Below are 9,462 nucleotides of genomic sequence, written 5' to 3'. Positions count from 1 at the left end.
GCTTTGTACCATAATTGGGGTTTGGACAAAAAGAACAACACTTGTGGAAATTAGACTATGATCTATTAATGGGCTTTATATTTGTTTAACTAAATGATAGTTTGTTAATTTTAATATAAAGATTTACAATTGGACGTACCTAGAAATAACTATATACACTCAATCGGACACGATGGGCGGGATATTTATATGTACGAATAATCGTTCATTTAACCGGATACGAGAATGGATTAATAGTTAATAGACTTATTAAAACAGGGGTGAAATTATGTACAAGGACACTTGGCGTAATTGTTAACAAAGTATTAAAACCTTGTTACAGTTTAAGTCCCCAATTAGTTGGAATATTTGACTTCGGATATAAGGATAATTTGACGAGGACACTCGCACTTTATATTTATGACTGATGGATGATAATGCTAAAAACGAACATATATTTCATAGCATTATTCCTCAAGAAAGACAAGCTTTTAGTTACAATTGTCCTATTTACAAGTGATATTCGTTTAAATAATAAAAGGTGAAGATAAAAGACAGATTCGACGAATTGAAGACGCAAATGATCAAAAAGCTCAAAAGTACAAAATAAAATCAAAGAGGTTCCAATTATTGATAAGAAACGTCTCAAAATTACAAGAGTACAAGATTTAAAACGCAAAGTACAAGATATTAAATTGTACGCAAGGACGTTCGAAAATCCGGAACCGGGACCAGAGTTAACTCTCAACGCTCGACGCAACGGACTAAAAATTACAAGTCAACTATGCACATAAATATAATATAATATTTAAATAATTACTAAAATTATTTATATATTATATTTATTTATATAATCCGTCGACAAGCTAGGAGCCAAGGCCTGGTGAGCTATAAAAACAAACTCCGCGACTCGCGGAGTTTGAAGAAGGAAAGGGCCGCGAGTCGCGGAGATTCCCTGGACTCAAATCCCTATAAAAGGCAACGCAGTTTGATCATTTTTAATATCAATATATCCATCCTCTCTATATCTATACCTAAATATTTATATTTTAATTTTAATTTTAATTTTAATCCTAATAATAAGGGTATGTTAGCGAATGTTGTAAGGGTGTAAGTCGAAATTCTGTCCGTGTAACGCTACGCCATTTTTAATCATTGTAAGTTATGTTTAACCTTTTTAATTTAATGTCTCGTAGCTAAGTTATTATTATGCTTATTTAAGACGAAGTAATCATGATGTTGGGCTAAAAATATTAAAATTGGGTAATTGGGCTTTGTACCATAATTGGGGTTTGGACAAAAGAACGACACTTGTGAAAATTAGACTATGGGCTATTAATGGGCTTTATATTTGTTTAACTAAATGATAGTTTATTAATTTTAATATAAAGATTTACAATTGGACGTCCCTATAAATAACCATATACACTCAATCGGACACGATGGGCGGGATATTTATATGTACGAATAATCGTTCATTTAACCGGACACGGGAATGGATTAATAGCCACTAGAATTATTAAAACAGGGGTGAAATTATGTACAAGGACACTTGGCATAATTGTTAACAAAGTATTAAAACCTTGGGTTACACGCAGTCGATAACCTGGTGTAATTATTAAACAAAGTATTAAAATCTTGTTACAGTTTAAGTCCCCAATTAGTTGGAATATTTAACTTCGGGTATAAGGATAATTTGACGAGGACACTCGCACTTTATATTTATGACTGATGGACTGTTATGGACAAAAACAGACGGACATATTAAATAATCCAGGACAAAGGACAATTAACCCATGGGCATAAAACTAAAATCAACACGTCAAACATCATGATTACGGAAGTTTAAATAAGCATAATTCTTTTATTTCATATTTAATTTCCTTTATTTTATATTTAATTGCACTTCTAATTAACGCACTTTTATTTATTGTTATTGTATTTAATTGCACTTTTAATTATCCTACTTTTTAATTATCGCAATTTTATTTTATCGCACTTTTATTTATCGCAATTTCATTATCATTATTTATTTTACGCTTAAAATTAAGTTGTATTTATTTTTACATTAGGTTTTAACTACAACTAAAGTTTTAAAAATCGACAAACCGGTCATTAAACGGTAAAAACCCCCCTTTATAATAATAATATTACTTATATATATATTTGTATTTTTATAAAATAAAACTAATATAGCGTTAAGCTTTGATTAAAAGATTCCCTGTGGAACGAACCGGACTTACTAAAAACTACACTACTGTACGATTAGATACACTGCCTATAATTGTTGTAGCAAGGTTTAAGTATATCCATTCTCTAAATAAATAAATATCTTATGTAAAATTGTATCGTATTTAATAGTTTTTCCTGTAAAAATATAAGCTATTTTATATACACCTCGCATAACATCAAGTATTTTTGGCGCCGCTGCCGGGGAACACAATTTCTTGCTTAAAAGCCGGAAGCGCAACGCTAAATAAAAAAAAAATATTTTTAGTTTACTTTTATAAAAATACGCTTTTTGTAAAAATACCTTTAAAATATTCCAAAACATAAAAAGAAAACAAAAATATATAAATATTTTTAAGAGTTTGTTAAATAATTAAGTTTTATAAAGTTTCTTTATTTTTTTAAAAAAAAATATAAGTTTTATTTAAATATTTTGTTTTTATTAAAACATAAAACCGAAAACCGAAAAAAATATATATATATAAATCTATTTTTAAGATTTTTTATTTATAAAATTATAAAGTATTTCTATTTTTATTTTAGTTTTTTAATATAAGTTTTTATTATATAAATATTTTTATTAAAACAGAATATATAAAAAAAAAAGTAAAATGTCGAATTTAATACTGCACCTGATCTGAATTTTCATTCACCGCGACTCGCGGAGATTTTTGCCAGGTGGAACCGCGACTCGCGGAGCCACTCTGACACCGACAGAAACCCTAGTCAGCAATTAATTACAGGGTAATTATTATAATTATTATTATAAAACCCTAATTAGGTTTTAATTAATTATTTATTTTAGTTTTTATTATTATTTTGTTTAATTAGTTTAATTAAATTATAAAATTAACACTTTTATAAAATAAATAATATAAAAATAATATTTTTATAAAAATTGTACTTTTTACAACTTTTAGTATATTTTTATATTTTATCCCTTTTTATTTGTTTTAGCATAATATTTATATTTTTCGCTCGTATTTAGTTTTAAACTTAGTTTTTGCCATAGTTATTTTTATTTCTAGATTTTTAGGCTTTGCCGTAAAATCCCTTAAGTGTTTTTTCTTTAGACTAAGATTTAGGTGCTTTAGAATTTTGCGACGCCTTTTTAAGTTTTAGTACCTTTTTAAGTTATTACCATTTGGGATATAGTTTTTCTTTTAAGCTTTAATATTTTTAGATGCAACTTTTAATTTTTAGTTTTTAGTTCCTTTTTAAGTTTCAACGCGCTACTTTCTTATTTTTATTTTTCGACGCCTTTTACCTATGTATCAATTATCACTCCAATTAGTAATCTCAATTTGCGATTATAATTTTAAGTTAGTGATAGTAATAAGGTTGGGTTAGTCGAGTGTTTTTAAGTTTTATAAGTCTTTTTTTTTTCTTATTTTTCGACGCCTTTTATTTTTCAACCCTTTTCTTTTTCGACGCGTTCTTTTTCTTTCTTATTTCTCGCTATTCTAGTTTTAGGACATAGATTTTTATTCTACTTCTTATCTAAATTTCTTAAAATTACGAAAATTTATTTTAAGTGGTTAAATTGATAGACATCATAATTTTCTGGTTCGTAGTAATAGTTGTATTTGTACGTGGACCGGGTTATTGGAGCCAAACAGTCCTTAATTATATTGAGACCAAACGAATCCTGCCCATCTGCTACATCTTTTGGCTATTCGAAACGTGGGCAAAATCAGAAAAGTCTATTAATTGGATAACTTATATAATTTTTCTTTCCTTTTAAAAACTAATAGGATATTCAGTGAATGCACCGAGCAAGACGTTCACCACCTTTTGTACGTTCACCACCTGTAACTAGATCAAGACATTTAGCAAATATTGTCGCCGTTGATTTTTCTTTAGAATCGTCATCCAGTCGACCAAGTACTCCAATTCAAATTTCCGATAATCCATTTTTTGAAACCGACCTCACAATTGAGAATCCGGAGAATATTCAGGGACGATTCATAGATCCTGAACCATTAATTTTTCCTCCGGAACCACCAATCATTCAAACAGAGATTGTTGAGGAACGAACCATTAAATCAGAATCCTCTAGTGATTCAGATTCAACAAATTCAATTATGGAAGTAACGGAACATTTAAGTATGGAAGACCGAATGAGAGCTAAACGCACTGGCCAAGGTCACGCAATTACTCATCCTGACATTAATGCGCCAGATTATGAAATCAAAGGACAAATTCTACACATGGTGACTAATCAATGCCAATATAGTGGTGCGCCGAAGGAAGATCCAAATGAACATCTTCGTACCTTTAATAGGATCTGCACACTATTTAAAATCCGAGAAGTGGAGGATGAACAGATATATCTCATGTTATTTCCCTGGACTTTAAAGGGAGAAGCCAAAGATTGGTTGGAATCGTTACCTGAAGGGGCGATTGATACATGGGACGTTTTAGTTGAAAAATTTCTTAAACAATTCTTTCCGGCATCTAAAGCCGTAAGACTTCAAGGAGAAATTGTTACGTTCACACAGAAACCAAATGAAACTCTATATGAGGCGTGGACAAGATTTGAAAAGTTATTGAGAGGATGTCCGCAACATGGTTTAGACACTTGTTAAATAGTACAAATATTCTACCAAGGATGCGACATCACTACAAGAAAAGACATAGACATAGCAGCTGGTGGTTCTATTATGAAGAAAACCGAAACTGATGCTTATAAAATTATTGATAACACTGCTTCCCACTCACATGAGTGGCACCAAGAAAAAGATATCGTTAGATCATCTAAAGCAGCTAGAGCCGATTCTAGCCATGACTTAGATTCCATTTCCGCAAAGATATATGCTGTCGAGAGACGAATGGAAAAGATGACTAAGGATATTCACTCAATACGAATTAGTTGTGAGCAGTGTGGAGGACCACATTTGACAAAAGATTGTCTCAGTATTGAACTAACAATGGAACAAAGAGAGAATGTTTCATATCTAAACCAAAGGCCTGGAAATAATTATCAGAATAATTATCAACCGCCAAGACCGATCTACAATCAAAATCAGAATTATAACCGAAATATTCCATACAACAACCAACAAGGTCCTAGCAATCAACAAGTATCCAATAATACTTACAACCAGCAAAGACCTAATTTTCAAAACAAACCACCACAAACCGATGATAAAAAGCCAAATTTAGAAGATATGATGACGAAGCTAGTTGAAACTCAAACGCAGTTTTTTACATCTCAGAAACAAACTAATGAACAAAATGCTCAAGCATTTAGAAATCAACAAGCTTCTATTCAAAATTTGGAACAAGAAGTAAGTAACCTAGCAAGGTTAATAGGTGAAAAAAAAACCGGGAAGTTTACCTAGTGATACAAATGCTAACCCCCGGAATGAAACAGCTAAAGCCATTATCACAAGAAGTGGTACAACACTTAAACCACCTGAAATACCTGTAATTTCTGATGAAGCTATTCCTACTCCACAAGAACCACAACCTGAACAAGATAAGAAAATAGAACCGGTAGTTGAAAAGGTTAATGAAGATAACATAGTTAAGGCTAAACCTTATGTTAAACCATACCAACCACCACTTCCTTATCCGAGTAAAATGAAAAAAGAGAGACTTGAAGCCGAGCAATCTAAATTCTTGGATATGTTTAAACAAATAAATGTAAATCTTCCTTTCATTGATGTAATTTTAGGAATGCCTAGATATGCTAAATTTCTGAAAGATCTAATCTCAAATAGAAATAAAATGGAAGAACTCTCGGCTGTTACTATGAATGCTAATTGTTCAGCAGTGCTGTTGAATAAGATACCAGAAAAATTATCTGATCCAGGAAGTTTCACAATTCCATGTTTTCTGGGAAGTCTTAGTTCAATAGAAGCATTGGCAGACTTAGGTGCTAGTATAAATTTAATACCGTATTCACTAAACGCTAAACTAGACCTTGGAGAATTGAAACCAACAATAATAAGTATACAACTAGCCGATAGATCAATAAAATATCCTAGAGGGATAATGGAGAACATGCTAGTTAAAGTTGGTACTTTAGTATTTCCAGTAGATTTTTTTGTTCTGGACATGGAAGAAGATTCTCAAGTTCCTCTCATATTAGGAAGACCATTCTTAAACACGGCTAAAGCAATGATAGACGTGTTTGGTAAGAAATTGACCCTAAGTATAGAGGACGAGAGTGTTACCTTTTCAGTTGATAAAGCAATGCAACAACCGCAATCTACAGATGATACATGTTATTATATTCAAACTATAGATTCACATGCAGAATTGTTAGAAGAATTTCCAAAATTACAAGGAACAGGAGAATGTTCTTTAGGAGAAGGAACTGAACCAATTGATGAACCTGAAATGTTAGCTACACTAATAGCTAATGGATATGAACCAACAACAGAAGAAATTCAAATGCTAAAAGAAGAAGACAGATATCGATACAAATCATCGATAGAAGAACCTCCGACATTAGAGTTAAAGCCACTTCCAAACCATTTGGAATACGCTTATTTACATGGTGAATCTGAATTACATGTAATAATATCGTCTTCTCTTACTGAAAATGAGAAATCACAACTCATTTCTGTGTTGAAAGCTCATAAACCAGCTATTGCATGGAAGATTCATGATATTAAAGGAATAAGTCCTTCGTATTGCACACATAAAATCCTTATGGAAGAAGGTCATAAAACGTATGTGCAACACCAACGAAGACTAAATCCTAATATGCAAGATGTTGTTAAAAAAGAAATAATTAAACTGCTAGATACAGGTTTAATTTATCCGATCTCGGATAGTCCATGGGTAAGCCCAGTTCAATGCGTGCCTAAGAAGGTTGGCATGACTATCATCACAAATGAGAAAAATGAGCTTATTCCTACTAGGACTATAACAGGATGGCGTGTGTGTATTGATTATAGAAAATTAAATGACGCTACCAGAAAAGATCACTTTCCCTTACCGTTCATTGATCAAATGTTGGAAAGATTAGCCGGAAATAGTTACTATTGTTTTCTTGATGGATTTTCCGGATATTTTCAAATTCCAATAGCACCCGAGGACCAAGAGAAAACCACATTCACGTGCCCTTATGGTACTTTTTCTTACAAACGCATGCCATTTGGACTTTGCAACGCCCCTGCAACCTTTCAAAGGTGTGTGATGGCGATTTTTCATGACATGATAGAAGAATGCATGGAAGTTTTCATGGATGGCTTTTCAGTCTTCGGTGATACATTTGAATCATGTCTAGCTAATCTTGAACGAATGCTGATTAGATGCGAACAATCAAATCTAGTTCTTAATTGGGAGAAATGCCATTTCATGGTTAAAGAAGGCATCGTTCTTGGACATAAAATTTCAAAAGAAGGAATTGAAGTGGATAGAGCTAAAGTAGATGTAATTGCTAAACTTCCACATCTCACCAATGTTAGAGGAGTTAGGAGTTTTCTAGGACATGCCGGTTTTTACCGACGTTTCATAAAAGATTTTTCTAAAATTGCCACTCCTATGAATAAACTCCTAGAAAAGGATGCTCCATTCATCTTTTCAGATGAATGTATCAAATCTTTTAATATTCTTACAGAGAAACTCACTAATGCGCCGATCATGATAACACCAAATTGGAATCTACCGTTTGAACTAATGTGCGATGCAAGTGATTTTGCAATGGGAGCCGTTTTAGGACAAAGGATTGAAAAAAGATTTCAACCTATATATTATGCTAGTAAGACGTTACAAGGAGCACAAACAAATTACACAACTACTGAAAAAGAACTCCTTGCTATTGTCTTTGCTTTTGACAAATTTCGTTCATATCTCGTTCTAGCTAAAACGGTGGTCTATACCGACCATTCTGCTCTTAGATATTTATTTTCGAAACAAGATGCCAAACCAAGATTAATCTGTTGGATCTTACTCTTACAAGAATTCGATATTGAAATCCGAGATAAAAGAGGAGCAGAAAATCTCGCCGCCGATCATCTTTCTCGTCTTGAAAATCTCGAATTAGAAGTTCTAAATGAATCGGCCATACAAGACAACTTTCCTGATGAATATCTATTGAAGATAGATTATAATAAAATTCCATGGTTTGCAGACTATGCAAACTACTTAGTATGTGGATTCCTTGAAAAAGGATTGTCGTACCAAAAACGAAAGAAATTCTTTAGTGATATAAAACACTATTTCTGGGAAGATCCACATTTGTTTAAAAGTTGTCCAGATGGAATAATACGCCGATGTGTATTCGGAGATGAAGCTAGTCAAATCTTAAACCATTGTCACACAGGACCAACAGGAGGGCTTTATGGGCCTCAACTAACAGCAAGAAAAGTTTATGATGCTGGATTCTATTGGCCTACAATTTACAAAGACGCACACCTTCTTTGCAAATCCTGTGATGCTAGACAAAGGGCCGGAAAAATAAGTCAACGTGATGAAATGCCACAAAATGTCATTCAAGTATGTGAAGTATTTGACATTTGGGGTATTGACTTTATGGGTCCATTTCCAAAATCTCATAATAATCTCTACATTCTCGTAGCTATTGATTATGTATCTAAATGGGCGGAAGCACAAGCTCTCCCAACTAACGATGCACGAGTTGTAGTCAATTTTTTAAAACGTCTTTTTGCAAGGTTTGGAACACCGAAAGCTTTAATAAGTGATCGGGGAACTCATTTCTGTAATAATCGACTTGAGAAAGTTCTTAAAAGATATGGAGTAACTCATAAAATCTCCACCGCATATCATCCACAAATAAGTGGACAAGTTGAAAATACCAACCGAGCTTTAAAACGTATTCTAGAGAAAACCGTAGGATCAAATCTGAAGGAATGGTCCATTAAATTGGAAGATGCACTCTGGGCTTTTAGAACAGCCTACAAAACTCCAATTGGAACCACACCTTTTAAACTCGTTTATGGAAAAGCATGTCATCTTTCAGTAGAAATTGAACACAAAGCATTTTGGGCTTTGAAGACATGTAATCTTGATTTACATGAAGCTGGACGTCTACGGTTAAGTCAACTAAACGAATTAGAAGAATTAAGACATGAAGCGTACGAAAATTCATTAATCTATAAAGAAAGAACGAAGAAATGGCATGATAAAAGAATCAGAAGTTCAAAAGAATTTAAAGAAGGAGACAGAGTTCTTCTTTTTAATTCACTATTCAAGCTATTTCCTGGAAAATTGAAATCAAGATGGTCTGGACCATTCATAGTCAAAAGAGTTTTCCCATACGGAACAGTAGAATTAATA

The 9,462-nt window shown here is 32.6% G+C and overlaps 1 non-coding gene across 1 annotated transcript; it reads right to left on the bottom strand.

Moving 5' to 3' along the window:
• Positions 1 to 4,676: 4,676 nt before the first annotated feature.
• LOC139846156 (small nucleolar RNA R71) lies at positions 4,677 to 4,783 on the bottom strand. The gene has a single exon (XR_011758894.1). It is a non-coding gene; the product is annotated as a small nucleolar RNA R71 (small nucleolar RNA).
• Positions 4,784 to 9,462: the final 4,679 nt, after the last annotated feature.

Source organism: Rutidosis leptorrhynchoides, chromosome 4 (genome assembly GCF_046630445.1).
Source record: "Rutidosis leptorrhynchoides isolate AG116_Rl617_1_P2 chromosome 4, CSIRO_AGI_Rlap_v1, whole genome shotgun sequence".
Classification (NCBI taxonomy): Eukaryota; Viridiplantae; Streptophyta; class Magnoliopsida; order Asterales; family Asteraceae; genus Rutidosis; species Rutidosis leptorrhynchoides.
This window is presented reverse-complemented; position numbering and strand designations above follow the sequence as displayed.